General features: G+C 37.1%; 2 long non-coding RNA genes across 7 annotated transcripts; both read right to left on the reverse strand.

The window, feature by feature from the left end:
• Nucleotides 1-790: 790 nt before the first annotated feature.
• LOC110881194 lies at nt 791-4356 on the reverse strand. Of its 6 annotated transcripts, XR_004860278.1 has the most exons (7): nt 3939-4356; nt 3849-3866; nt 3349-3534; nt 2706-3228; nt 2354-2489; nt 1690-1751; nt 791-1001 (listed from the first exon to the last, which is right to left on the reverse strand). It is a non-coding gene; the product is annotated as an uncharacterized LOC110881194 (long non-coding RNA). The 6 variants fall into 6 exon arrangements; XR_004860279.1 differs by lacking the exon at nt 3849-3866; XR_004860276.1 differs by having other exon boundaries at nt 3849-4356.
• A 2446-nt stretch (nt 4357-6802) lies between these two features.
• On the reverse strand, nt 6803-7618 carry LOC118479720. Its single transcript, XR_004860281.1, has 2 exons — nt 7354-7618; nt 6803-7273 (listed from the first exon to the last, which is right to left on the reverse strand). It is a non-coding gene; the product is annotated as an uncharacterized LOC118479720 (long non-coding RNA).
• Nucleotides 7619-27224: the final 19606 nt, after the last annotated feature.

Here is a 27224-nt window from a genome sequence, read left to right on the forward strand (position 1 = left end):
TTTATGAAACTTAAAATAAAATTAACTAATATTATTTATCATTTCTACATTTACAAGTTTTAAATAAAGGGTTATATCTATTGAGCCTTCGTTACATTTACAAGTTTTAAATAAAGGGTTAAATTTATTGAGACTTCGTTAACAAATTTACTACAATAGAATAATCTATTTATATCAATCTAAATATATAATAAAACATTAATATGTGACACCTATCATTAATGGTAAGCATTTATTTTATGATTTTCTCGCCTCACTTCCAAACTAAATTAGATTTATTAAACCCGTGTAATACACGTGATTTTTTAAAGATATACTTTTTTTATTATTTACTATACAAAATTACATTATTCGACCCGTGTAATACATGAGGTTTTTTAAGATATAACTTTTTATTATCTGATATATAAAATTAGATTTATTCAATTCATACAATACACAGGGTTTTTTAAGGATATATATTTTTTATTATTTAGTATAGAAAATTACATTTATTAACCCGTGTAATACACATATTTTTAAAGATGTAACATTTTTATTATTTGGTATATAAAATTACTAGTTTAAGAACCCGCGAGGTTCGCGGGTGGACTAAAACACAAAAGAATAAGTTTAATTTATTGAAGTAATCGTTTGAATTAAATAACCGTTCAAGTAATAATAAATTAGTAAACTACAATGAGACAAATAATGTAATATCTCGAGATATATTAATTATTATTTATGTTAATACATAATTAAAAGATTGACATGTTAATGTCTTTACTATAAGAAGAGTTATAAACTATCGTAATCTTAATCACAGGCTGTGAAGTTGTAGGTAGACTTGTGAACTAATTACACAATAACAATACAAACATCATTGCGATCATCTACAATGCCAAATTTCATCAAGATTGTCACATTACGCCTAAATCCAAACACACATATAATTAGAGAGAGAGAGAGACTTGATGTACGAAGCAAGCACCACCTTGAAGTTGTTGGGAAGCACAGACCTGCTAATAAAATATAAATCCAAAAGAACTAACAGTTAAATAATTTGTGTAAGAATTGGCTGACCATTAAGAATTTATTACTAAGAGACAACTACCGAGCATCAACCTTTGATGAAAATCATAATTACCATGTTTTTGTTTTTTGTGGTCAAATGCAAGGGAATGGGAATGGATCTCTAAAAGTAATGTTATAGGTACGATTCCCTATTATATGAGCATCAAACCCATGTCCTCAAAAACCAAAATAATGCCTCAGTGCCTCACATAATATGTATATGTGAAAATTATTGATAACCCATAACTGAGAATCCAACTTGGAATGTTTGAGGGAACTTGATTGTTACTTAAGAAATAACAAAATTAATAAAAAAAAATACTACAAAATACTCATAAAAGCAAGCTGGGGTTTTTGTGCCTAAATCTCGGCATTTATAAATCGTGTAAGAAAAGAGTTTGGCATCATATATGTAGAATTCGTTTTACTTTGTGATAATAATGAATAAATAAAACTAAAGACCAAACACACATTTCATGGTATTTAATATAGAATTATAGTATGCATCATCAACCACATAACACTTTGGTAGATTCATAAAACGAATATCCTACTGAGGATTATAGTTTTGCTTTCTTTCCATGTCATAATAAAATATTAAACATACTTAAACCCAAAAGAAGAGAGAAATATAACCTCGTATAAAAGACGACAAATGCCTTTGAACAACTCCCCAACTTGTGAATTCTCGTTAAAATCTGGATGATACCAACATGAGCAATTTATCATTAATCTTACTTATACCCTAGAATAACGACTTGGTTGTACAATAAAAGCAAAAAAAGAAAAGAAAAAAAGAAACAGGGCCAGAATATAAAGAGGCTCACATAGAACAATATCCATGTTAAATTGTCAATATATATCATAGTTACGACTTAAAAGTACAAATTAAAGAAAAAAATGACAGATTTTTTTCAAGAACAAATGATAGTATAGCTAGTGTTCTTATTGGTTAAACAAATTACTCCACTTGTCCACTGTGATATCTCACACTCTCCAAATCCTGAACCATACCAACCATCGCCTATGGCCTTATTAACTACCCATTCAAACAAAACCAAAATAAACCAACCGTAGGCTCAAAAGTTGTATCAGCATTCAATATTACACCCCATATCTATATATTGCAAACAAATAAAACCTACAACCTTTCTTTGATTTCTGTTGACTTTTTTGTTAAAATTGAAAAAAGAAACGTTGACCTTTTATTTTACTTTCAAAAAAATCATTTGCAACAAACAGCTCTGCTTTATGAACTTGATGCATACATTGACTTGAATAAAATAGAGGATACCCTAACCTGAGTATAAATCTCTTGTCCATCTCTGGTACTAATAAAGTGAGTCTAGTCCGCTTTGAAATGTATACCCATCTTGAAGCCAGAGTAGCAAAATACATCAAGCGTAACATCTAAGGTAACCATGACCACACATGGACTATACAAAAAACGTTAAAAGCGCCATATTTGAAACATAATGAAATGATTCCATGTCTTGTAAACAACATACATTATTTATGTGATTTGAATTGCAAATAATCAGTTTCTAATCATAGTTACAACAAAAATGATTGTGGAAGGCGAAAGTAAAACTATGTATTTTATCTAGTTGGAAAACCGGAAATCAGATAGTTAATTAGTGACCAATGGTTACCTTAATCGCGAGTGGTACGAATTGGAAGCAAACTGGGTGTAGAACATGTAATCTTGAATCTATGATCCTAGCTGTCACCAGTAGTCAATCAAAGCCCATAAGAAATGTGGTCGGAAAGGTGTGCTTTGAGTTCGAGGCTTAAAGTAGGCTTCAATTCAAACGGATGGGGCGATTCAACCGCTCGTAAATAGAAGGGTAAAAGGATGCAAAGTTGAACCGACATATTGAATTGAAGGCTCGGTAAGTGATATCTGAACCGAAGACGCCGGTGAAGCGACATATGAATAGACGCCGGTGAAGCGAGATTGTTTTCTTCGGCCGGTGAAGCATGGAAATCTCGGTTGACCTTGATTTCTCCGGCCCGGCGAACCATAAACATAATGTATTCATAGTTCATACAATAAACATGAATCGTTAGGCCATGAACTAAAAAAAAGAAGATAAGATAGTAATACCTTTAATGAAGCACCACCCACAAGTAATCCATTAATGTCTTCTTTTTTCGCTAGCTAAGCAGAGTTGCCTGCATTTACAGATCATGAGGAGGTAATCAAAATTTGGATTAACAAAACTAATCACTCATGTGCAATAAGTATTAGCAGGCGGCTAAACAGGTTTAAAATACCCCCTCCCTCTTACTTACAAAATATGCCCTCCGCCTATTCCTCTTTGCTAAGCAGAGTCGCCCGCATTTATAGATCCTCGATGTCTTCAGGTACCGTGACTCGGTTCAGCTGGGTTCGCACCTGTTCCTCTTTGTTGTTTTTGGCATTTATACAAAATATTCCCTTACTCTCGTAGATTAATGCCAAGTGCCCGTTAGGAAGATCTACAAGCCAAAGTTTAAGATGGTAAATCATTCCCATAATTTTTCTTCTACAAAGCAAAATTAAAAAGATTGTAAAAATATTGAAATCATACAACCTTCTTGGGCTTTGAGTATATTACATGCACTTCAGTGTACAAAACTGGTATTTAATAAATATTAACCTCAAAATTGACTTCAGCAACGATATAAAGCCTCAAGCAATATTCAACAATATAGAAAATTAAAATGATGATACTTTTATAAATTCAGTTGTAAAATGACCACTGTTTGACCTAAAAGTTGATCGAGAAATGCCGCAATATCTAAACACTTACAATGGGAGAAGGCAGCAGCTGCAGCAAGCAAGGCAGCATCAAATAGGTTCATAGTGAAAGAAGTAGTTTTAACTTTAAGTTATAGCGTACCATCAATAGTGATTTTGGCACTGTCCATGCTAAAATTTTACGTAAATGTTACTCGTCTCGTTATAATCATCATCGATTTTACTCATCGAGTTCAGAAAAGTCAGTGATTGCAAACGTTCCGGATACGTCGTCGTTTCCGTTAGTCACTCGACCGCCGTACTTCTCGTCTTCAGTGTCTGCATCCACATCGTCCGAGATTGTTGAAGTACTGAGAACAAAACCTCTAAGTAGTAACTAAATGTCAGCTTTGTAATGATTAGCAGAATCTAAAAGGTTGTCTACCTGAAATTTTAAATCAACATCGGTCACATACAGATCAATGTGGCACCCAAGTATCAACAAATTATACATAAATTCACTTTATTTGAAAAGAGTTAATGCGCTTTCTTGCAATTTTGTTCCAACAAAAAGGTGGGGCTATCATATTTCATAAATTTTGAACTTAGTGTTCCTTAAATAATAATGGAGTTGTAGACCACAAAAAAAAGATGAATGGATACAAATAATCTGATGTCTGTACCTGAGACCACCACATCATGAGCATTATAAAATGAAATGGAAACAATACCACAGCAAAAATGTTTGGTGGCAAGTAGGCAATAACCGTCAAAATGAGAGAAAGTAACTATTAAAACTACTACCCATATGGCAGCTGATACAACATTCAACAGGTATCTTAGCTTGACATAGAAAGCATTGCATTGTTTTGCCTTCCAAATTAGTGACATTTCAATAACCAACTACAGAAGAAATAAGTCCACTTACTCTATCAAAGCAAAATTTTGCGGTCTTTCTCAACATGAAATGTAGAATATGTTAAAGACCAAAAAGAATTGGAAAAAATATGCAGGAAATAGAGAAAACACTTCTAAAAGTAAATATTCTACATACCTTGACCGAAGATTGAATAACGAAGTTGTTATAAAGACACTCAGCACTTTCTTAAAACATCAAAATCGAATATTGTGGTCGAACTTCCAGCACCATTCCAAGCAACAACAATCACAGCTTTAAAAAGAAATAATTAATGGTAGTATGCTAGTTTCAAATACATATATGAACACTAACAGTGGTAGAATGCTAGTACCATATACAAATAGTCACCTGTAAGAACAATACAAATAAACTTCACACTTGGTTAAAACTTCTGAAATTGTGCCAATATGGTCGTATCTCGACAAATATTGACTTTGCCAACCCCCACGGATCTATACCAGGTGGTTTTTTTAATCCAGGATATCATTCATCTCACATAATTTAGGTTGCTAGTCTTAAAAACTTTCACATCACAATACTTAAGTGTTGTGTTAACAAAACTTACTTCTATTGAAATCTTCTTAATTATGTTCTAGGAAACAAATCGCTTCAATTGAGATTCGACAACAGAGCAAAGCGGTTTAAGTGGCGCTACACTATCAGCCTAAATCCAAGGGTGGTTTATCGAATAATAAAGAATTTCTGTGATCAAATCATTAAATAAACATAAGGTATTCAATTCTCTAGGCTTGATAAGAAACACAATTACCCATTAAATCTTTTGAATTCAAACCCATGAAATCCCTTTCCATCTTTCAACTACAAATAACAATTAAGATCAACATTAACGGATTAAAAACGCCCAAAAATCTTAAAAGAATTGAAACCCAGAGATCTTGAAGAACCTTTGAATTACCTTGAAATTTAGAACCCGGATTACAGCTCAACGCTTGAAATCCTCGGTCAGAACCCTAGATGATTGATCTGACATCGCTTTAACCCCTGTTCCTGGCCACTATCGCATCTCCTTCTCTCTTTATTTCTTGGGTTGTATACTCATATATTCCAAACTCGAAGGTTACAATCGATGAATCAAAGACATATAGGGTCTTATTGACTGTAGATGGAATGGGATAGTGATTAGGGTTAGGTAGATGAAGGACTGAACGCACAAGAAAGAGAAAAAGATAGAGGATGGAAAGAGGCAGGATATGAAACTGAAATTAGGGTTTAAAGAAAGCTGCTGAAAAAAGAGCGGACGCATTGTGTGGTTTTACCGCTCAAATTGATTCAAGAAGGAATGATAGAAGGCCAGGTGGCAATAATAGGATTAAAATAATGCCAAGTGGCACCAAAGTGTTTTGTTTTAATATAGATAATAGATATTTATTAAACCCGTGTAATAAATGAGGTTTTTTAAAGATGTATTATTTTATTATTTGGTAAACAATATTACATTTACTCAACCTGTGTAATACACGTGGTTTTAACGATATAACTTTTTTATTTGCTATATAAAATTATATTTATTCAACCGGTACAATGCGGTTCTTATAGATATAACTTTTTATTATTTAATATATAAAATTATATTTATTTAATCCTTGCAATAAAAGAGGTTTTTAAAGATATATTGTTTTATTATTTAGTACACTACTAGAAAAATTAAAATTTCTGACACCATTTTCCCTAGAAAATGCGTCACAACTCGCGATTTTTTATGAATTTGTGACGAAATGCATATGTAGGAAAACCACTCGTAGGAAACTGGTTTCTTACGTATTTTCTCTGCATTTTCCTACCCATTTCTGACGGAAAAGGCCTGTCACAAATTGCTACACAATTTCTACGCATTTTCCTACCCATTTAACGGAAGTTAATTTTTAATTTTTGCTACACAATTGTCACGAAATTTAATTTTCTACGAATTTGTGACGAAATGCATATGTAGTAAAACCACTCGTAGGAAACTGGTTTCTTTACACATTTTCTACGCATTTTCCTACTCATTTCTAACAGAAAAGGGCTGTCACAAATTGCTACACATTTTCTACGCATTTTCCTACCCATTTAACGGAAGTTAATTTTTTATTTTTGCTACACAATTGTCACGAAATTTAATGTTTTTTCTAGTTTTATTCTATTTATAAAACATCCGAGAGATCGGATACAAAAGCAAATAAAACTAAAAACTATAAAAATTCAATAACATTAATCATAAATTTATACAACTTTACAAACAAATCTGAATCGCATTCCCAATCGAAATCTAAATCTGAATTGCATTCACAAATTTACAAACATAAATTTATCTTGGGCATAACTTCAAAGCCATCCGAACACAAATCTGAATCGCATTCCCAATCGAAATCTAAATCCAAATAGCAACGTAGATTCATTCTTGCTTGCATATCCGACACACGGATGGTTGAAGTGGAGGTGCCAAGCAACATGTCAACAACTTCTCCATTGATGCCGCAAACAGGACATCAATAACAACAATATTTCGTCATATCAGTCCTTCCATCAAAATAAAGTCGGATATGCAACCATCCATATTGAACTTTTTCCCTAACCCACTTTGATTCAAATGAATAAGATGAATTAAACATAAAAAAAAAGAAATACAGAGAAGAGACGAGTGATGGTGAGGGTTTACCGTGAAGTTTATCGGTCGGAGATAAAGACCGCCGCTGTGAGCCGGAAAAGGGGGAGTCGAAGGGGGTGTGGCCGGTGAACCGACCGGAGGTGCTCCGTTTTGTCGGGTTACAGGGAACCGAAGGGGAGGCGGGGTAGTGAAATGAGATGTTTGGGTTATGTATGAGGTGTATAGGTGAAGAACCTTGTGTTGTAGGTGAGATTGTTAGGGTTTTCTTTAAAGATAAATGGAGAAGATAAGATGCAGGGGGTTTGGGAGGGAAACATCTTTGGGAACGGCTGCACATAGTGTAGAATTAGGGTTAATAACTCTTTTATACTTAGGGTTGTTTTAGTGGGCTTTGGGCTTGGGCCCAAGGCCCACAAGCCTAATCTCGTGCGTTTAAGTGGCCCGAACTTATTTACGAACCATTTTTTAAAACCCGAACACTCCGTAACGTTGTAGAATAAAATTTTAGGATCAAATTATGAAAAATAGAGTCGGTAGTCGCGTTTGGTGTGTTTGCTTGTCGTTTACGATAATAATTGCGTAAAGTTGCGTCGTTCGCCGTTTCAATCCGTTTTTCGATACAATTTCGACTACGGTTATTAAAATTTAATCACGAAGCAAAATATATCGTAAAATCTCAGTTTTAAAGGTAATATGCGTCTCCGATACTTCCGTTTCGTTGCAGGTGCGTTCCTGCAGTCGCGTTTCTCATTTACGTTTGCGCTTTGTGGCATACGAAAGCCCGATAAATTCGTAAAACTAGCTTTATAAATATAAAATACTCGTATAAAATTCATACTTGTCGGCGTTGTCAGTATTTTGTTCGGTTTCAGTTCGTTACCGTTTAATATTTCGCAGATCGTCATACATGCACTGTAAAGTCAAATAGACGTTCCTTGGCACTCCAAGGGCCTAATTAAGTTAGTTCGCATCACAAACACCGGTTATTATCGTTTTAAACATCTGTTAATCGTGTAATTAAAGGCGTAAATTACCGGTTGTCACATAATAATGCTAATTAAACATTAAAATATAATCTAAGTTTTCTGGTTATATTAATAAACGAATATAGCCAAAACTATTAACAATTTAAGCAATCTAAGTATAATAATGAATATTTCGTCATAAATGCGTAGCAAGTTGCTACGCATTTCCTACGCAATAAATTTTCCATCACAAATGCGTAGCAAGTTGCTACACATTTCCTACGCAATAATTAATAATAATGCTGATTAAACATTAAAAAATAATCTAAGTATAATAATAAATATTTCGTCATAAATGCGTAGCAAGTTGCTACGCATTTCCTACGCAATAAATTTTTCATCACAAATGCATAGCAAGTTGCTACACATTTCCTACGCAATAATTAATAATAATGTTGATTAAACAATAAAATATAATCTAAGTATAATAATAAATATTTCGTCATAAATGCGTAGCAAGTTGCTACGCATTTCCTACGCAATAAATTTCCATCACAAATGCGTAGCAAGTTGCTACACATTTCCTACGCAATAATTAATAATAATGCTGATTAAATAATAAAATATAATCTAAGTATAATAATAAATATTTCGTCATAAATGCGTAGCAAGTTGCTACGCATTTCCTACGCAACTGTCAATTAATTAGGGTTTTCTTATTTTTCGTCATAAGTGTGTAGGAAACGATATCATTTTCCTTTATTTTTTGTTTTGTAGGTTATTTCCGATAGATTTGTTACGCAACTGTTAATTAATTAGGGTTTTCTTATTTTTCGTCATGGATGCATTGAAAATTTGTAACAAAATCTTGAAATTTTTTTTGTAGGAAATTCGTCATAAAAGTGTAGTAATCTGTTACGAAAAAAATTGTGTAGGAAATTTCTGTAGAAAATTGTCCCTTTTTCTAGTAGTGGTATATAAAATTTATTTATTCGACCCGTGTAATACACGGGGTTATAACCTAGTAAAGCATATAAAGTATTCGATTTTAAAAAGTTGATGAACTAGATTTAACCTAAAAATCAACAATTGTAGTTAATATCTTTTTTCTTTCAATCAAGTCTTATGTTACATACATGTTAATTACGATATTATCACCACTTAATTTAACTATTGAATTAATATGATTAATTACACAAAATCCTTCATATAAAACTAATCTTTTCTAGTTTTTAAATCATTAGAAATAGAAATCAGCTATCACTTTTTATAAATACTATATTGTTAAACATGCAATGATGAGGGGATGGATTTTTATATTTTTTTCACGTATCAATTGTTTCATGTGGTCACCCTCTCAGTCGTCTTCTTCGTTTTGCATACTCCACTTAGTCATCTCCATTGACCCCACACATCAATGTCATCATAAAATCATTACCGGTCGACACTCTCACAACCTTGGCCGAGAGTGGTTTGTCAATATATGATGCACCAATATTCTTGTTATTATTGTCACAATGTTTCACTTTCAAGTTACACATGATGCATATGGTTTGTGTTGATCAATGTAAATATCTATAACAAGTAACATAAACTATGTATTGTATAGGCAAAAGTTTTATATCTAATATCTCATTAGGTTTCGCTTTAAGGAAATGAACTTGCATGGTATGTTAGTTAAGTCATACTAGTCATTTCCCTATTAAACAAGCATAGCATGAAATCACTATGTAATTCAAAAAAAAAAAAAAAAAAAAAAAAAAAAAAAAAAAAAAAAGAAGAAGAAGAAGAAGATAGAAAGAAAAAAAAAACCATAGATAAAAACATTATGTTAACTAGGATTCCAACAATACAAAAAGAAACAAGTCATTTCCCTATTAAACAAGTGTAGCATGAAATCACTATGAAAGAGGGCATCTTAATATTGTTAGAATGGGAAAGGAGCTTGAGAAATACGATTTAGCGATAGAAAACATGATAAAAGGAGATGTCGGGGACAGAAGAAAGGTTAGATTCTGCTGGATTGGTGGAATGGAGTGGGACCGCTAAAAAGTAGGTTCCCGGAGCTATTCAGCTTGGAAAGAAATAAATGTATAACGGTAGAAGAACGTATGACAGGTTGGGAATGGAGGAGCAATCCGAGCACTAACAATCAAAGGGAGCAATTGCAGAAGAACGTATGACAGGTTTGGATAATCGGGCAGATAAATGGAGTTGGGTAGCAGCAAAAGACGGTACATTTTCGGTAGCATCATCTCGAGCGCTATTAAACAGATATGCTATCCCGTTTTATCCACTTGTATGGGTCAAATTGGTTCCAAAAAAGGTTAATATATTTGAGTGGTGAGCAATTCAGGATCGTTTAGCAACTATGAAAGGACGAAAGAAAAAGGGAATTTTATCGGGTACATCGATATGTAAACTGTGTAATGGTTAACAAGAGGACGTCGATCATCTTTTTACAGGATTTAATGTGGTTGTGCAAATATGGTAAAGGATAAGCACATGGTGTAGAGTACAGCAGATTCATGCAACTAGCACAAAGGACCTGTTGAACTTTCACAAGAACGAGACAGTTGATAAGCATAAGAAAAAAAAATTATACAAGTAATTTTTTTGGTAACCTGTTGGGAGATTTGGAAAGGAAGGAACGAGCACATCTTCGGTGGGAAGCGAATAAACTTAGAAGCAATCTTTGGGGAGATCCAAGCAATTTCCTTCATGTGGGTAAACTTTCACGCGAAACGGATAAACATAGAATGGGAAAAATGGGTGAGGTTTTAATTGGAGAGATAACTAATCAATATATTGTTTTCGACTGTATGTAATTTTATTATGTTCTAGGAGATGATATAAAGGTCTTTGGCTTAGTAGCATACTAACCATTACATTATCTGAAAGTTTGGTGATGAATAAAGTGTTGTTGTTTGCCGTTAAAAAAATGTAATTCACAAAAAAAAGGAAAAAAAAAACATAGAATATTCTATATACTCCAACAATACAAAAATAAACATCCTTTTGTAACTTTCTTCCCAAATATAATCTTTATGGATTTGAGATGTTAAATAACAGCTTAGTAATTAACAAATACATTCTTAACCTTTCATCATAAACGAATAAAAGGAGAGAAAATGATTATGATTTATGAAGTAGAAGAGAGTCAGAGACATAATAAAATAAGATGATTTACCGTCTTTAAAACACGATAATTATTTTTAAACTCTTAAATATTTAAAGGGTTTTTGTTTAAACCCCTTGCCACGTGTCATATGTAAAGAAACAAATATAGTTATTTATTTTGTTGAACAGCAAACATATTTATATTTGATGGTAGAATAAAATTATAATAAGAAAAGGTTAATGCTTGATTAATTAGCCTGTTAGTGGAAGATGACAGAAGTCAAATGCTCAATTAATTTTTCGTTGACGCATTTATTGCATGTGGTTTATTAAATTATTTTAGTTTAATAGAAAAAAGTGGTTTAGATAAAGGCTTTTTTAACATGATCTTTCAATGCAACCATCACTAATGATCTAGTGGTAACCACAAATATTTAAGTTTCACTTATGGTGGGTCTAGGTGAGTTTTCCCCTTCAGGTCTCAAGTTCGAGTCTGGTTGATAGGGGTTTCTCATTGAGGGGTTTAAATTGGGGATCTATTGTGCGAGGGTGCTCTCTAGCGCGAACCCGGTTAAGACAATGTATGCTAGACCTCCCGACATTCGCGAATAATTCACACCTTTAAAAAAAACATGATCATTCAATGCAGGATATGGCAGTGCAGTTCCGTAGGTGTAATGATTTTTGGGAAGAGGGAGAGATTAGGGACGAGGTTGGGACTCAGTTCCAAGGTGGGGGCCGCAATAAATGTTTTTACGGTAAATTCTCTAGTAGGTCACGTTATGAAAGTAAGAGGAAAGACCATAAATCATTTAAAGCCCAAAAGGTTTTTGTTAGCGAATTGGGCTTGGGCTGGTCCAGGAAACGGGTTAGGACTGATGATCCGTTTGTTGTGGATCGTTCACTGGGCTTGGATCACGACATTGAAACCGATGGTAGCAAAGAGGGTAGTTCGAGCAACAAAGCGGGATCCTTCGACCTTAATGTCAATCAACAGGTGATGACCAACGAAAACACCGAGAAGGAAGCTTCTATCGACATCAATAAGGGACTCGAAGGCAATGGTTCATAGTTTTCAGGTGAACAAGTTGAAGAGTTAGAAGAGAGGGAAACAATGCATACAATTGAGTTGTGTCTTCGCTTAGGAGTTGATCTTTAGAATCACAGATCTATGGTTATGGAATCAATCTAGGCTGAAGGTATCCAGGTGGGTAAGCAATGAATTTTATCTTCGTCAATATTAGAGGTTTGGGGGTGGAGGCTAAAGCGGGTTGGGTTGAAGGTATCAAAAGAGAACATGGTGCTTCTTTTATTGCGCTCCAGGAATCCCAATTCAGGGACCTGAGCGATTTTGAAGTTTCCAAGTAATGGGGGTCTGATGATTTCGAGATGGATTAGGTTGCGGCTAATGGGCGGTCGGGAGGTGTCCTGAGTATGTGGGATTTGTCTGTGTTTAAATTCATTGAATCTATGAAACATAGTAATTACATTATGGTGAAGAGCTTTGTTATTAATGGGGATAAAGAAATGAATATCCTCAATGTTTATGCGCCTCAAAAAGTCCAAGAAAAAAGAATGCTGTGGAATAATATTTTGGGGCTTATTAATTATTATCCTGGGCAATGGATTTTGATGGGGGATTTTAATGCTGTTAGACGACCTGATGAAAGAAAAAAACTCTAGTTTCAACCTAACCAGTGCTAGGGATTTTAATTCTTTTATTGCTGACGTGGGATTGCTGGAATATGGTATGAAAGAAAGAAAGTTTAAATTCTTAAAGGAAAAAGGGAATAAGCTCAGGGTGCTGGTTTGTCATAGTTTCTTCTCTGATTGGCCAGAGGCTTGTCTCAGGGCTCTGCCAAGGTTGCACTCTAATCACAGTCCGTTAGTTCTGTCCACCAACTCTAGGAATTTTGGCGCTAAACCGTTTAGGGTTTTCAATTCTTGGATGGGAAAGAAGGCTACGCGAAAACGTTCTCTAAGGCGGTGGAGAACTTCCAAAGTCGTGGAGATCCGTCGGATATTGCGCTTAATAGAAAGTTTAAACTCATTCGAAACCACCTTAAAATTTGGAAAGAAGAAATGGCTACAAAAGAAGGCAAAGAGGAGGCTAGTTTGAGGGGGGATTTGAATCACATCGATCTTGTTATGGAGGAAAGAGAGCTCTCGGACGAAGAAGAATGGGTCAAAATGGAGCGCAATAAAAGTTTATTCGAGGTTGAGCTTAATAAAGCTAAAGGCCTGAAACAAAGATCTAGGATTAAATGGGCTAGGGAGGGAGACGAAAACACCGCTTTCTTCCATGGATGCATTAATAAAAGAAAGGCGACTAACTCGATACAAGGCTTGATGGTGGAAGGGAACTGGGTGCACAAACCAACGGAGATCGAAAAGGGTGTTTTTACGTATTTTAGAAATCATTTTTCTGACCCATATCCTTGTAGACCGATTTTGCAGGTTCCAGTTATCAAACCTCTATCTGAGGAGGCGGGTGGAGCTATTACAGATCCTTTTTCAACGGCTGAAATTAAAGATGCAGGTTTTGATTGCAGCTCGGGTCGGGCTCTAAACACTTTTGGGAATTTTTTGAGCTAGGTTTTAGAGACATTTTGGCTCGCTTCCACGAGACTGGAGTCATCAATAGTGGTTGCGGATCTTCCTTTATTACTTTGATTTCTAAGACTAAGGATCCGACTAGTCTTAAGGACTATCGCCCCATTAATCTCATCGGAGTCATAAGTAAAGTTATATAACAAATATTGGCTAATAGGTTGAAGAAGGAGATTGGGTTGGTGATTCCAAACACTCAATCGGCTTTCGTCAAAGGGAGGTACATTTTGGATAGTCCTTTTATGCTTAACGAAGTTCTATCTTGGATGAAAGTGAATAAAAAAGAGCGTTCCTTTTCAAAATTGACTTCGAAAAAGCTTATGATAATGTGAATTGGAAGTTCTTAATATCAATCATGTCTTAAATGGGTTTCCCCCGGAAATGGTGTGAGTGAATAAAAGGTATTCTTGTGTCAGCTAGATCATCGGTTCTTGTGAACGGGGCCCCGACTTTTGAGTTTCAAGGCCGGAAAGGGATTTGTCAAGGAGATCCTTTATCTCCTTTCTTATTCTTGATGGTTATGGAAGCTCTTTCTTTCTTGTTATCGAAAGCTTGTGATATGGGAATTCTGAAAGGCGTAAAGACGCCTAATGGGGGTCCGGTTTTATCCCACTTCCTGTACACGGATGATGCTCTTATCCTAGGAGAGTGGGACCTTGAAAATATTAAAATTGTGGCTAGAATTCTAAGAATTTTTCATGTTTGTTCAGGTTTGAAGATCAACTTAAACGAATCCAACCTGTTTGGGGTTAGCGTCACAGAGGAGGATTTGGAGTTGATGTCGAGAGCTTTGGGTTGCAAAAAAGGCGCTCTTCCGTTTAGCTATCTCGGAATTACTGTTGGAGCTAACATGAATCGGATTAATAACTGGTACCCTGTCGTGGAGACCTTTCAAAGGCGTCTTAGTTCTTGGAAGGCTAAAACCCTCTCGATCGGGGGCCGACTTATCCTTATCAAAGCCGTCTTAGAAAGTCTCCCGATTTATTTTTTCTCTTTATTCAAAGCCCCGTTTAAAGTTATTGATTCTTTGGAATCGTTGATGAAAAGGTTCCTTTGGGCTGGGAGTGACGAGATTAAAAAGATTCATTGGGTGGTGTGGGATCCGGTGGCTATACCCAAAAAAGGGGCGGTCTGGGCATTAGTAAACTCAAAACGGTCAATGATTCGCTTCTTGCCAAGTGGATCCAGAGATATAGGGTGGAACATCAAAGTTTATGGAAGTTGGTGGTTGACGCTTGTCATGGGGCTTCGAGGAGTTGGGAACAATATTGTGAGAATGGAAAAAAAAGCTCTTTCTAAAGGGTAAAAAATGCAGTCTTTTGAAAGGCTCAGTTGGAAATGGTGAGTCCACTAGATTTTGGATCGACTTTTGGATAGGGGAAGGACCGCTCATGTTTGCGTGGCCGAACCTCTTTGCCCTGGAAGTCGACAAAAGGTGCTCGTGGCTGATAGACTCTTTCAGCGGCGAGATGGGGTCCTCGGTTGTGTCTGGAAATTGCGAAGATCTCCGTCTACGGCTATGGAGTTGGCTGAATGGAATGAATGCAGCAGGTTACCCAGTTCTGTGGTTTTTTCGGATCCCCATACGAATGGAAATGGCTTGGGGATAACAACAAAGTGTTCTCCACGGCTTCTATAAAAAGGCTTTTGATAGAGGATAAGGATATCGGCAACGACGAAGTTATCAAGTGGTGTAAATAGCTTCCCTCGAAGTGTAATATTTTCATTTGGAGGGCTGCTAGTAATCGGATTCCGACTAAGTCGACTCTTGCCAAAAGAAATGTTTCTATTTCGGATTTGAACTGTGTTTTATGCGGAGAAGTTGGGGAGTCCGTCGATCATTTATTCTCAGCTTGCGAAATTGCGATTCTGGTTTGGAATAGGTAAGTGCTGAATCAATAAGAGGTCTGAACCATTCAGACTCAGTATAATCTTAACCATTCAGATGCAAATGTCTGAACCATTCAGACATCTGTTTGCGAAACAAACAATCTAATTGTCTAAACTATTAAGTGCTAAAATAGTAAGAGATCTAAACTATTAAGAACCCATTAAAAACTGAAACAAACAGGTCCTAAGTGATTTTGACCCTTTACATGCAAATATATTTTGGAGAAACAAGCTGGCCTAATGGTAGGAGATTTTGTTTCTCTAGTGGAGACCTAGATTTAATCTCTACTTATGTCACTTTTGGTGGATTAAGCAATGAAGGATTTGAGCTAGGCCTTGTGCGAGGTTGTCAGTTCGAATCCCAAGCCCACCCAGGGTTTCGTCCCAATGTTTGTTACGCCAGAGAGTTCTGCTTTTGTGGTGGCACAACGACTGTAAAATGGCAGCCGACGATAGGTTTTCCGGGAGAACGCCCAAGCCAAACTCTGAAGTCAATGTAGACCCGGTCAAGACAACATAGTGTGACCAAACACAAAAAATTCGCCGTTAAAAAAAAAAACAATACACACGCTTATTTTGATTTCTTATTGGGCAATATGGAAGCTGAGAAATGAAATAATATCCTTTTCAAGGAAAGTCAGCATAGCCTACCTGGTGGATGAAATCAGATGTACGGATTCTTCTGGGTGAAAAATAGGATGAACTTAGGCTATAGGGTATGGGGACCGTCCCCCACCCCGTCGAGGACTGGCGACGTCGGCAGACCGTCCCCCCCCCCCCCCCGTCCCGTCCTCACCGGCAGCATCTGGACGTTGGCGACGTTCCTAAGTTGGTGGGCCCCTTCACTTTTTGACCGTTAATAATAAAAAAAAAATAAATTCCAATTATAATATGGAGATAGGAATTAACGCATGAAAAACGGATCAAAACGAAGAGGATAAGGTGTTCCGGGTTCACCGGAATCTCACCTGATTCGTCGGAGAGGACAACCAGAGCGGCCTTTTCAAATCTGAATGATTCTCAATGTTTTGCTTATTTACAACAATGGTCCCTGTGGTTTCATGTTATTATAAAACCAACTTGAACATAAGTTTTAATGTTTTTTAAGTTTATTTTTTTTAAGTTTATGTAATGTTTTTTAATATTAATGAAAATATTTTGTTAGTTTATTTGTTAAATGTTAAAAAAAAGTAGAAGATTAAAAAAATAAAAAACATAAAAGTGGTGGGGTAGGATCATCTAGGACCATCCTCCATACCCTCTACTTTTGTGGGATGGACCATCCTTGGGAGGACTATGACGTGGCGCCTACATGGCGGATCATCCTCCCATGGAGGACCATCACCATACCCTCTAGCCTTAGATAGATTACAATGGACGCAATGGTCGTATTTTGATCTTTAATTCCTATATGTAGTCTTTATTTTTTCTATTTGTATATTCTCTTTTGCTTCTTCAATAAAATTTGGCTTTCAAAAAAAATTGATACTAAGGCTATTGGGTGTGTGTGTGGGGGGGGGGGGGGGCACCCCACCACCTCAGCTTCCATAGCGCCTAAGGGGCTCCATCGTCCACACTGCCACTATTAAGGTGTCACACCCCGATTTCCACGTGTATCACCGGTGGGCCCGGTGGGGGATTACCGTGACGTAGTTGGCAACAATATAGTCAAACCACACAATATGTGAATGCACAGCGGAAGCAAAAGATAAAAATATATTACAATCCGAATATAAAGTAATATCAAGTATTACAACGGAAAGTAAGGGATCCACAGGCAGATCTATAAACATTGTTCTACAGACTTTAGACGCCTAGAATTTGCAAGATTCCTTATTAATGTCCTGAGCAGCTTCCAGCCTATTACGTACTTGTACCTGTCACTTAGACTTTTGAAAATACGTCAGTTTTCACTGGTAAATACACTCAACTGACTCATTTGAAAAGAGTGTAGGAAAATTGATTTAGATGCACCAGGCACAAATTATTTTGACACTTTGATTAAAATGCACAGAGGCAAAATTTAATCTTTTATAACTTGAGACAATCATAATTATGATCTTGTATACAGATTTACATGTTCGTTGTACGTTCAGGGCCCGATATAGAAACCGAGTCAAGATTAATAGACACGTCACAAGTATAGGCCCACTGAGCGTGAGATACCGTTTCCCTTATGCAACTGTCAGGTGTATGCCTACACCCCGTGCATAAGACGTGACCATTTTATAATACAATGATGTCAAGGATATCCGGGACATGGTCATTAACCCCTAAAGGCTTTTATTTCAAACAATACAGATCAAACCGGGTTACCTCAATGATTTAATCATAATCCGATCAAATATTCAATACCCGACCAAGCGGTATTATTATACCGTATCCCAAGCCCGTATAGGGAAATAAGTTAAGAGTATTTACCTGAGCTAGCTCCTGTCTTAAAATAGCAAGAATAATAACTCAGCCGTATTCACTTAAGTAAGCGTAGGTACAATTTACCGGAAGGCTCTAGTCTGGAACGATGGTATAAATAACCAATTAGAATGCTAACGGGTCTTTAATTAAGCCTAAGCTTAGACCGGTTAGTCTTAAAGAATTGTTACGGTTTAATCGCGTGAAAGGCGAAAACCGTGAATGGAGTGTGATTTTGACCCAACAAGTTTGAAGACTTGTTTCATATGGGTATAACAATCATACTCTGGATTTTGGGGTTAAAACAATATAGTTTGACCCGTTTCGGCTAAATTATGTAAACCAGTTACATAAGCCGAACCGTGCGCGCAATAGGCGCAACGGGTAACCGTGAGAGTCCTACGCTTGTTTCCTAATTCAATATGCCTTAAAGAGGTTGTGGTATCAGTAGGATACCTTCCGTGATGCCCGAAACGAGTTTAAGTTGGTGATACGCCCCGTAGGGGTTTTTCGGTCATTTTAAAGATTTTTAAAGGGTTTTTCGAGTTCTACAGGAAATCTGAGTTTCCCGAACAGTTTATAAAGTCCAAAATACTTTATTTATTATTTAAAATTAGTAGCAACTGGAATCGGGTCAAAACACCTTATAGAACTCGATTTATGGCCGAAAAGGGCATATTCGGTATTTACCGAATCGTAGCCATAACCGCAGGTTATGAGCAAGGTAAAAATAATTAAAAATCTTTAAAAATCCCAAAATATTATTTTACATCAGCGAGTAAAAGTTTTGGTGTCGAAATCCGGGTTTAGATAGGCATTATGCTAATTGCGCTATTTAATTACTAAAGTTTCGCAATTTGCGCTAATTGGCATAACTCTTATTCTGGACCTCGGATTGACATGAAATTTTAGGGACATGTTTAGAATTCAGTAACCAAGGTCATGATCCGTTCACATGTCCGAAAATCTCGTTTAAATTTATAAAGGGCGTTACGGTCAACTTTTAAGTAATTAGCGGAAATGCGTAAAAGACTCGGACAAACCACGAACCGGTCACAAAGGCTTATACCATCATGTAACCTGGTCCTAAGAGAGTCCTAAGGCATATCTACATTGTACTAAAACGGGTCAGAACCGTAGTCAAAGCAAAAGTCAAACTTTTGCGACATTCGGCTCCGAACCGGGTCAATATAGCAAACGGTCGATTCAAACGAGCGCAAACATGTTTATATGCTTAATATCATGTTTTATGAACATCAAAACAGGTTTCATAACGTATACATTACGGATTATGTAGAAAACGGCAAAATGACTTTCTGTTGACTTTTTAAGTGCGCGTTTGACTCGATATTTGACATAGTTAGAGTGGTGATCAGAGGGAACCCTTTTAGGGGTTTATTACCCATATAAATACCAACTCATAACCACTTTTGATTCGTCATAAGACTGAACCATCACTGATTTATTTTAAAGTCAAACCGTATTTACGACGGTTTGGTTTTTAGCTATTTACTAAGGAAATGTGAAACCACAAAGGGTTAGATCACTTACAGAAGCTTGAGGAAAGACTTAAGAACACAGAGGAATGCTTGAGAGCTCTTGGAATGATCAGATGAGTGTGTTTTGTGTTGTGTGAATGTTATGTGCATAATGTGGCTATTTATAGTGAATTTTGGGCTCTAGGATCATTACAACACATGCTACACTGAGTATGGATGATGGGCAGGTGCCCCTAAGTGATATGGGTCGAGTAGGGGGCGCCCATGCCTCATTGATTGAGGTTTTGATCATTCACAAGCTCAAAAGGCAAGTAGTTACAAGCTTTCTGCATCTGGGCGTCCCACGCGGCCCGCATGGGAGTTCCATGCACTTTTAATGCGGGTCGCCTGAGTTTCAAATATCAGGCGCGTAAAAGAGGAGGCTCGCGGCCCGCCTCAACTTAAGCCTAACCTTCACGCGGGTCGCGAGAGGTCTGTTTTTCAGAAATTTTAAATCTTTTGTCATGATTACGAAATCCTGGTAATTAATAACGAAATCTTTCGTAATGATTTACCTGACCTTTCGGGTTTGAAGGGGTAACTTTGCGGTTTGGCCCTCGGTTAATTACAACTAAGGACCTCGTGTTATTTACCCGCGTTGTTAAGTCCCTGATTAGTTTATTAATTATTCAGAAAGCCTTAACTTTCATTATTGACGCTTTTAACCATTCTCCTACGAATTCGATCGTAACTTTCTCGTTTCATAACGAAACTTCGCGAACTTTATATATTATATTTTAGTGAGTGTATAATACCGTTACAAAGCCTTGGGAACGTCAAAGGGTCACTCAGAGGTATAATTAAACATGTTGACACAGTTAACCCCTGTAGCTCGTAATCTCTCACTTTCTTCCGCGTTTCGCTTCCGTACGATCTATGATTCATTCGTTTGAAGGTTCAAGCATTATTTAGGGTTACTATACAGTATATTTACCCTTGTTGACATTTATAACCCTCGAATTTATATACTTTCAAGGTTTGTCAAAATTAGTCCTTTATTTAATATCAATGCCACGTGTAAACAAATGACACGTGTTAACACATTATTGGACACAAAAATTCGAGGTGTTACATCCTCACCCCCTGAAAATAAATCTCGACCCGAGATTTACTCAAATAAATAGGGGTATTTTTCTTTCATTGTGTCTTCGACTTCCCACGTATATTCGGGACCTCTACGAGCATCCCATTTGACCTTTACAATCGGTACGTGCTTTCTTCGAAGCTTCTTCACCTGTCGATCTTCAATCGACAAAGGTTTTTCTATAAACTTTAAGCTCTCATCTATATGCACATCTGTGTGTGGAATCACCAATGATTCATCGGCGAAGCACTTTTTGAGATTGCAGATGTGGAACACATTGTGAATTCCATTGAGCTCTTCAGGCAAGTTCAACTTATAGGCGACTGATCCGACACGTTCGATAACCTCGAAAGGTCCTATGTATCTCGGGCTTAGCTTGCCTTTCTTACCAAAAACGCATCACCCCATTCCAGGGTGATACTTTAAGCAACACTTTATCACCTACTTTGAAGTGAAAAGCTTTTCGCTTTTGGGTCTACGTAATTCTTCTGCCTATTTCGGGAAACTTTGAGATGGTCACGAATCTGAACAATCTTGTTCATTGTTTCGAACACTATCTCTGGTCCGGATAATTAGACATCTCCGACTTCCGCCCAACAGACAGGCGCTCTACATTTTCTACCGTATAATGCCTCGAAAGGTGCAGCCTTAATGCTGGTATGGTAGCTATTGTCGTAGGAGAATTCGATTAGTGGTAGGTTCTTATCCCAACTACCACCCAAATCGATAGCACATGTACGTAGCATGTCTTCTAACGTTGGAATAGTACGCTCTCTCTGACCGTCTGTCTGAGGATGGTAAGCCGTACTAAAATTCAAACATGAGCCCAAAGATTTGCTGGAAACTCTTCCAGAAATACGACGTGTTTCTAGTGTCCCGATCAAAGATAATGGACACAGGCATGCCATGCAAGGCTACGATCTTATCAACGTATAACTGAGCTAACATGTCGGAGCTATAAGTCTCCTTGATGGGTAAGAAATGAGCCGACCTAGTCAGTCTGTCGACTATAACCCATATCGTGTCATTTCCTTTCCTCGTTTTGGGTAACTTGGTAATAAAATCCATTGTTACACATTTCCACTTCCATTCAGGAAGTTTAGGCTGTCGTAGCATGCCAGACGGCTTTTGCTGCTCAGCTTTGACTTGCGTACAAGTCAAGCATTTGGCTACATAAGCGGCTACAGACTTTTTCAGGCCTATCCACCAACAATTTGCCTTTAGATCCTGGGCATCTTATGGCAATTTTTAGTTGTTGTTTAATTGGGGTTGCGGTCATTAATATATAAGCAATATGAACCGTCTTTCTTATTTAATAATATAAAACCTTCAGAATATTTGAGTCAGGCTATATGAGCCTATATCTTAAAACTTACTTAATCAAGGTTTCGATTGTTCTATGGCAATATGGAGTTCTCACAATGCTCCAGCCTACAGCGTAATGTTAAAATTAATTCTACCTGCCTTCCAGGAGGTAAGCAGGGAAACTTATGAGAAGATAATCTAGATGCAGGGAGACTACAGAGGTTTTTCATATCTCAGGCTCCAGTTCATTCATTATTGTTTGTGCCAAACAAGTGACACATATAAGTCCATGAATTTCCAATTCGGGAACATTTACTTGGGCAATACCATTCTGGATATCTTCGTTGAATATTACTAGCCGACATTAGGACAATATGACCATTGGGATATCTCAGGTGTTCCATGTATTAAACTTCCATACTGATCAGGCATGGAAATAATCTATGGGACACACTAGAATACGCCAATCCTCATATGGTACTTTTATCAAACATAGTTTGGCATTCGCAGGCGATAGAAAAACAATGAAAGAAGGAAATAATCAAAATAACATATGTTGTGGTACTCTATGCGAAGAAAGAGTACTTTTATATTTTTCAGAAGGATTTTCTTGCCGATACTAGAAGAATCGGTTAATTTGGTTTCCTTGTTAAGTTATACCTTGCGAATAATATAAAAGTTTGCTAAGCTTATGGTTTATTGGTATCCAATCCAAAATAAAACTCTTAGCATTTAAATTTCTGATAAAAAGATAGGGAAAGTACCTGAGGCCATTATTTATGAACTAGCTCAGGTATTTAGGCGCTTTCATTCCCACGCTTTTCTTCTTTAGCCGCTTTTCCTTTGACATATTTAGGGCACGTGGTCTTGATGTGGCCCTTCTCATTACAGCCGAAGCAGACTGCATTCTCCATGTCCCCGCAGTCCAACGTTGTATGTTCCCCCGATTTGCAGATCCCACATACCCTTGGTTGTGATCGGGGTTTTGGTTCGAACCTGCACTTCCCATAGTGGCACTTCTTGCAGGTCTTGCATACCGGTTTCTTGTTGGACTTTTGTTTGTTCTTCTTTATAGAGCTCTGTGAGTTATTTTCCTCCCTTTTTCTTTTTAGCTTATCTTTGGCATTTGAGGTATGAACAAGGTCCTCCTTATGAGTAAGGAAATGTGGTCCCAGATAAAATTGGGAACGAGTAGCCTGGGGCTCCTTGAACTTTTTCATAGCTTTCTTCACAGCCTTTCCAACACTTGCGTCTACCATAGATTGGAGAACGCTTTCGGAAATTCTAAGGCTCACAATCGTAGCATCATCTGCATGTGTCACATCATTCATAATACGATCGACGGCCGTCTCATCTGAGTTTGCCATTTTCGATATTGGTCCCTAACACCAATAAAAATAACTTCTTAGCTGCAATCCAACAACCGCTATTCTTTATCCTGATGGCCTTAACATATACTAACCATGGTATTTATAGACCATATGGGCTAATATAGTACTAACATTCTCAATGGATGTTATTTAATATATTCATTATGTTTAGCCTAGGTCACGAAAGACCATCAATGGCATTTAAGGTTTGGGCCTAGTTCATCATCTTTTTGACAGGGGATCAAAACGTCACATCTGTCTTTATTATGTTGATGAATTTTGGATAGCTTGAAAGCTTGCCATAAGGATATCAGAAAAGAGTGATTCCTAATAGATACAAACATCAATATAGGATTTGTTGGAGCGTTTTCTTAAGTATCAATGACAACTTTCCATCTCGTATTAAATGATCGAAGTCCTAAACAGGCGGAGACAACAGTTCTCAGCAACTATGATTCATTATAGAATTATATGTGCCAGTAATAACTAATTTCTGCATAACTGCTTGATAAGGAAGGTACCTGGTATATATTTATCATACTGCACCATCTCCCGGGAGTTCATCCTGACGACTCAGGCGTTTGTTCTTTTGGCTTCTTCGGGCTTCTTCTGATTCCTAGGGCAGTTGGTCTTGATATGCCCCTTTTCGTTGCAACCGTAGCAGGTTGCATCCTTCAACTCCTTGCATTCCAAGGTTTTATGTTTCCGAGACTTGCAAATTCCACACGGTAGAGGCTGAGATTCAAATCTGCATTTCCCGAGGTGGTATTTCCTACAGGTTTCGCACTTGGTCTTCTCAACCGACTGCTGGCTGTCTCTTTTAAACCTGGAACTCTTCTTATCGGAGCGATGAGAATTCTCATCCTCCCTTTTTCTCTTTCCATCTACAGAGGCCTTGGCAGCCTTGTCTCTAACCACATCGAGTGTGAGAGATAGCGACAGATCTGCTGTTGACCTGAATGTAGTAGGTCTCGAAGCCTTAACACTGGCTTTGATTTCTGGGGCTAAACCCCCAATGAAGCGAGCAATCCTCTTGGGTTCTGGTGTTACTAGGTAAGGAACCAGTCTGGACAGGGTATTGAAATGGGTAAGGTAAGCTTGACAATCTAAGTTTGTCATAACCAACGATAAGAAATCCGATTCAATTCTTTCGACCTCATGTTGGGGGGCAGTAGTTCTCCCTAATGAGAGTAACAAACTGCTCCCATGCCATGTTATAGAGCGGGATCTTCCCAGCAGCTTGAATGAGAGACCTCCACCATGCCAGTGCCTCTCCTTTGAACGATTGGGATACATACTTTACTACATCCCTTTCAGCACAACCGCTGATGTCCACCATCGTGTCCATTTCTTCCAACCAAGTCATACAATCTACTGCTCCCTTTTCCCCCGTGAAATCTCGGGGTTTACAGGAAGCAAAGTATTTATAGGTACAAGACTTGGTACGTGGTTCATTATCGATCACTTGCTTCTTGGATGGAACACTGTGTGCATTTGATGAATGACGATCGTCATCCTTCTCTGGTCCTTCATTCTTAGAGGGCGGCTCGTTATGAGGCTCTGAATGAGTTTTAGGGACAGATTTAGATTGAGGTATAGAGGAGGCTTTACTATTAGTCTCACTATATTCCCTAAATCGCTCCTCTACAGCTTTAGATACCGCTGAATCAATCAATGTACGAAGCTCTCCTCTGGTTATATTAATCCTTTCATCATCGCGGTTTTCCAGAGAGTGACTGTTCTCTTCCTTTGACCTAGCCATGTAGCTTTATATGCTACATAAAATCAAACAAGGGCAAGGTTTATATGGAAGCTCTTACAGTTTTATCGTCTTAAACGATTTATTAACCATGGTAATATAAACCATATTGGTTAATTTGTTAGTTATATTTAATTATCATCTTCATTATAATTTATCCTAGTTATAAAACATCAAGGATATTAAAGTGGCGCAGAGGGCCTAGTCACAAGGACAGATTTTAAATCATAAGCCATGATTTCAGAGAATCAAGGCCCTTAAATCTATTAGCACAACAGGCTTAGTCATAAGGACATATATAATTTATAAGCTATGATTTCAGAGAATCACAGCATGAAGGTATTCTGGCACAATAGGCCTAGTCACTAGGACATTTATAATTTATAAGCTAGGATTTCAGAGAATCAAAGCCTTGAGGTTTGAACCTAGTTCATTACCTTTTTCTGATAGGGAGTCATAGACTACCACTGCCTTTTGTCTTATATGACAATTAGTATGGCCCGTAGGCACTACACCACTATTGGATGTCTAATAAGTTTGGCCCGTAGGCACTACATCACTAATGGATGTTTAATAAGTTTGGCCCGTAGGCACTGCATCACTAATGGATGTTTAATAAGTTTGGCCCGTAGGCACTACATCACTAATGGATGTTTAATAAGTTTGGCCCGTAGGCACTACATCACTAATGGATGTCTTTAAAAATGATCATCTTTATTGACGATTTAACCCATGATTTATAAATCACTAATTTGGGTTTTGGAATCCATAGAAGGATTCTCTTATAGGAATGACGCGTGCGATTTTTTTAACGAATCACATCTGCCATGGATGTTAACATGATCACAGAGGTTAACTGGAATTCTGAATCTTTTAATCAGGTCTTACCATCTTGGCCCGGTCTTATAATTGACCCGAAGGCTAGGTTTCACACTTAAGATTCTTAATTAATAATTATCGCAGATCAATTTTAAATTGAGGTGTTAAATATGGATCTGAATCTAGTTATGGAACTACCATCTTGGCCCGATCTTTACAATGACACGTGGCTAGGTCTTGTCCTTTTTAGATTTTGCCATTTTATTATAATGGTAGATCCTACAATAGGAAATATTATTTTCCATTTATTTAATATTCTTGTTTAGAATGAAAGTTTAAATTTAATCATTCCATTATATGAACATAAAAATATAAGGTTGTCCTAAGCGGGACTTGAAAATAATAATGTTGTCCTCGAAGGGACTGAAAGGTAAATATGTTCTTATAAAGACTTATTAAGGAAACGATCTTCAGCAAGAGGAGTTTCTTCTTCATTTATTTCCTGAATGCTTTCTCCTTGGTTTCACGTTTCATCCTGGTCGTGGTACGAAGCTCAGCAGTTCAAGACTCCGGATGTGGAGACTTCCTATTACAGCTCCTTCGCTTGGCAACGTATAAAAAATTGGAAGCAAAATTTCCAGGTCAGAATTTAGAATATTCCTATGTTAAGTCTAGACTCAAGTATGTGCAATTGTGTCATTGAGATTAAACACAAAAGACTAGTGTTTAATTCACTCAATGTTGGCTCTGATACCAACCTGTCACACCCCGATTTCCACGTGTATCACCGGTGGGCCCGGTGGGGGATTACCGTGACGTAGTTAGCAACAATATAGTCAAACCACACAATATGTGAATGCACAGCGGAAGCAAAAGATAAAAATATATTACAATCCGAATATAAAGTAATATCAAGTATTACAACGGAAAGTAAGGGATCCACAGGCAGATCTATAAACATTGTTCTACAGACTTTAGACGCCTAGAATTTGCAAGATTCCTTATTAATGTCCTGAGCAGCTTCCAGCCTATTACGTACTTGTACCTGTC

Source organism: Helianthus annuus, chromosome 6 (assembly GCF_002127325.2).
Source record: "Helianthus annuus cultivar XRQ/B chromosome 6, HanXRQr2.0-SUNRISE, whole genome shotgun sequence".
Lineage (NCBI taxonomy): Eukaryota > Viridiplantae > Streptophyta > Magnoliopsida > Asterales > Asteraceae > Helianthus > Helianthus annuus.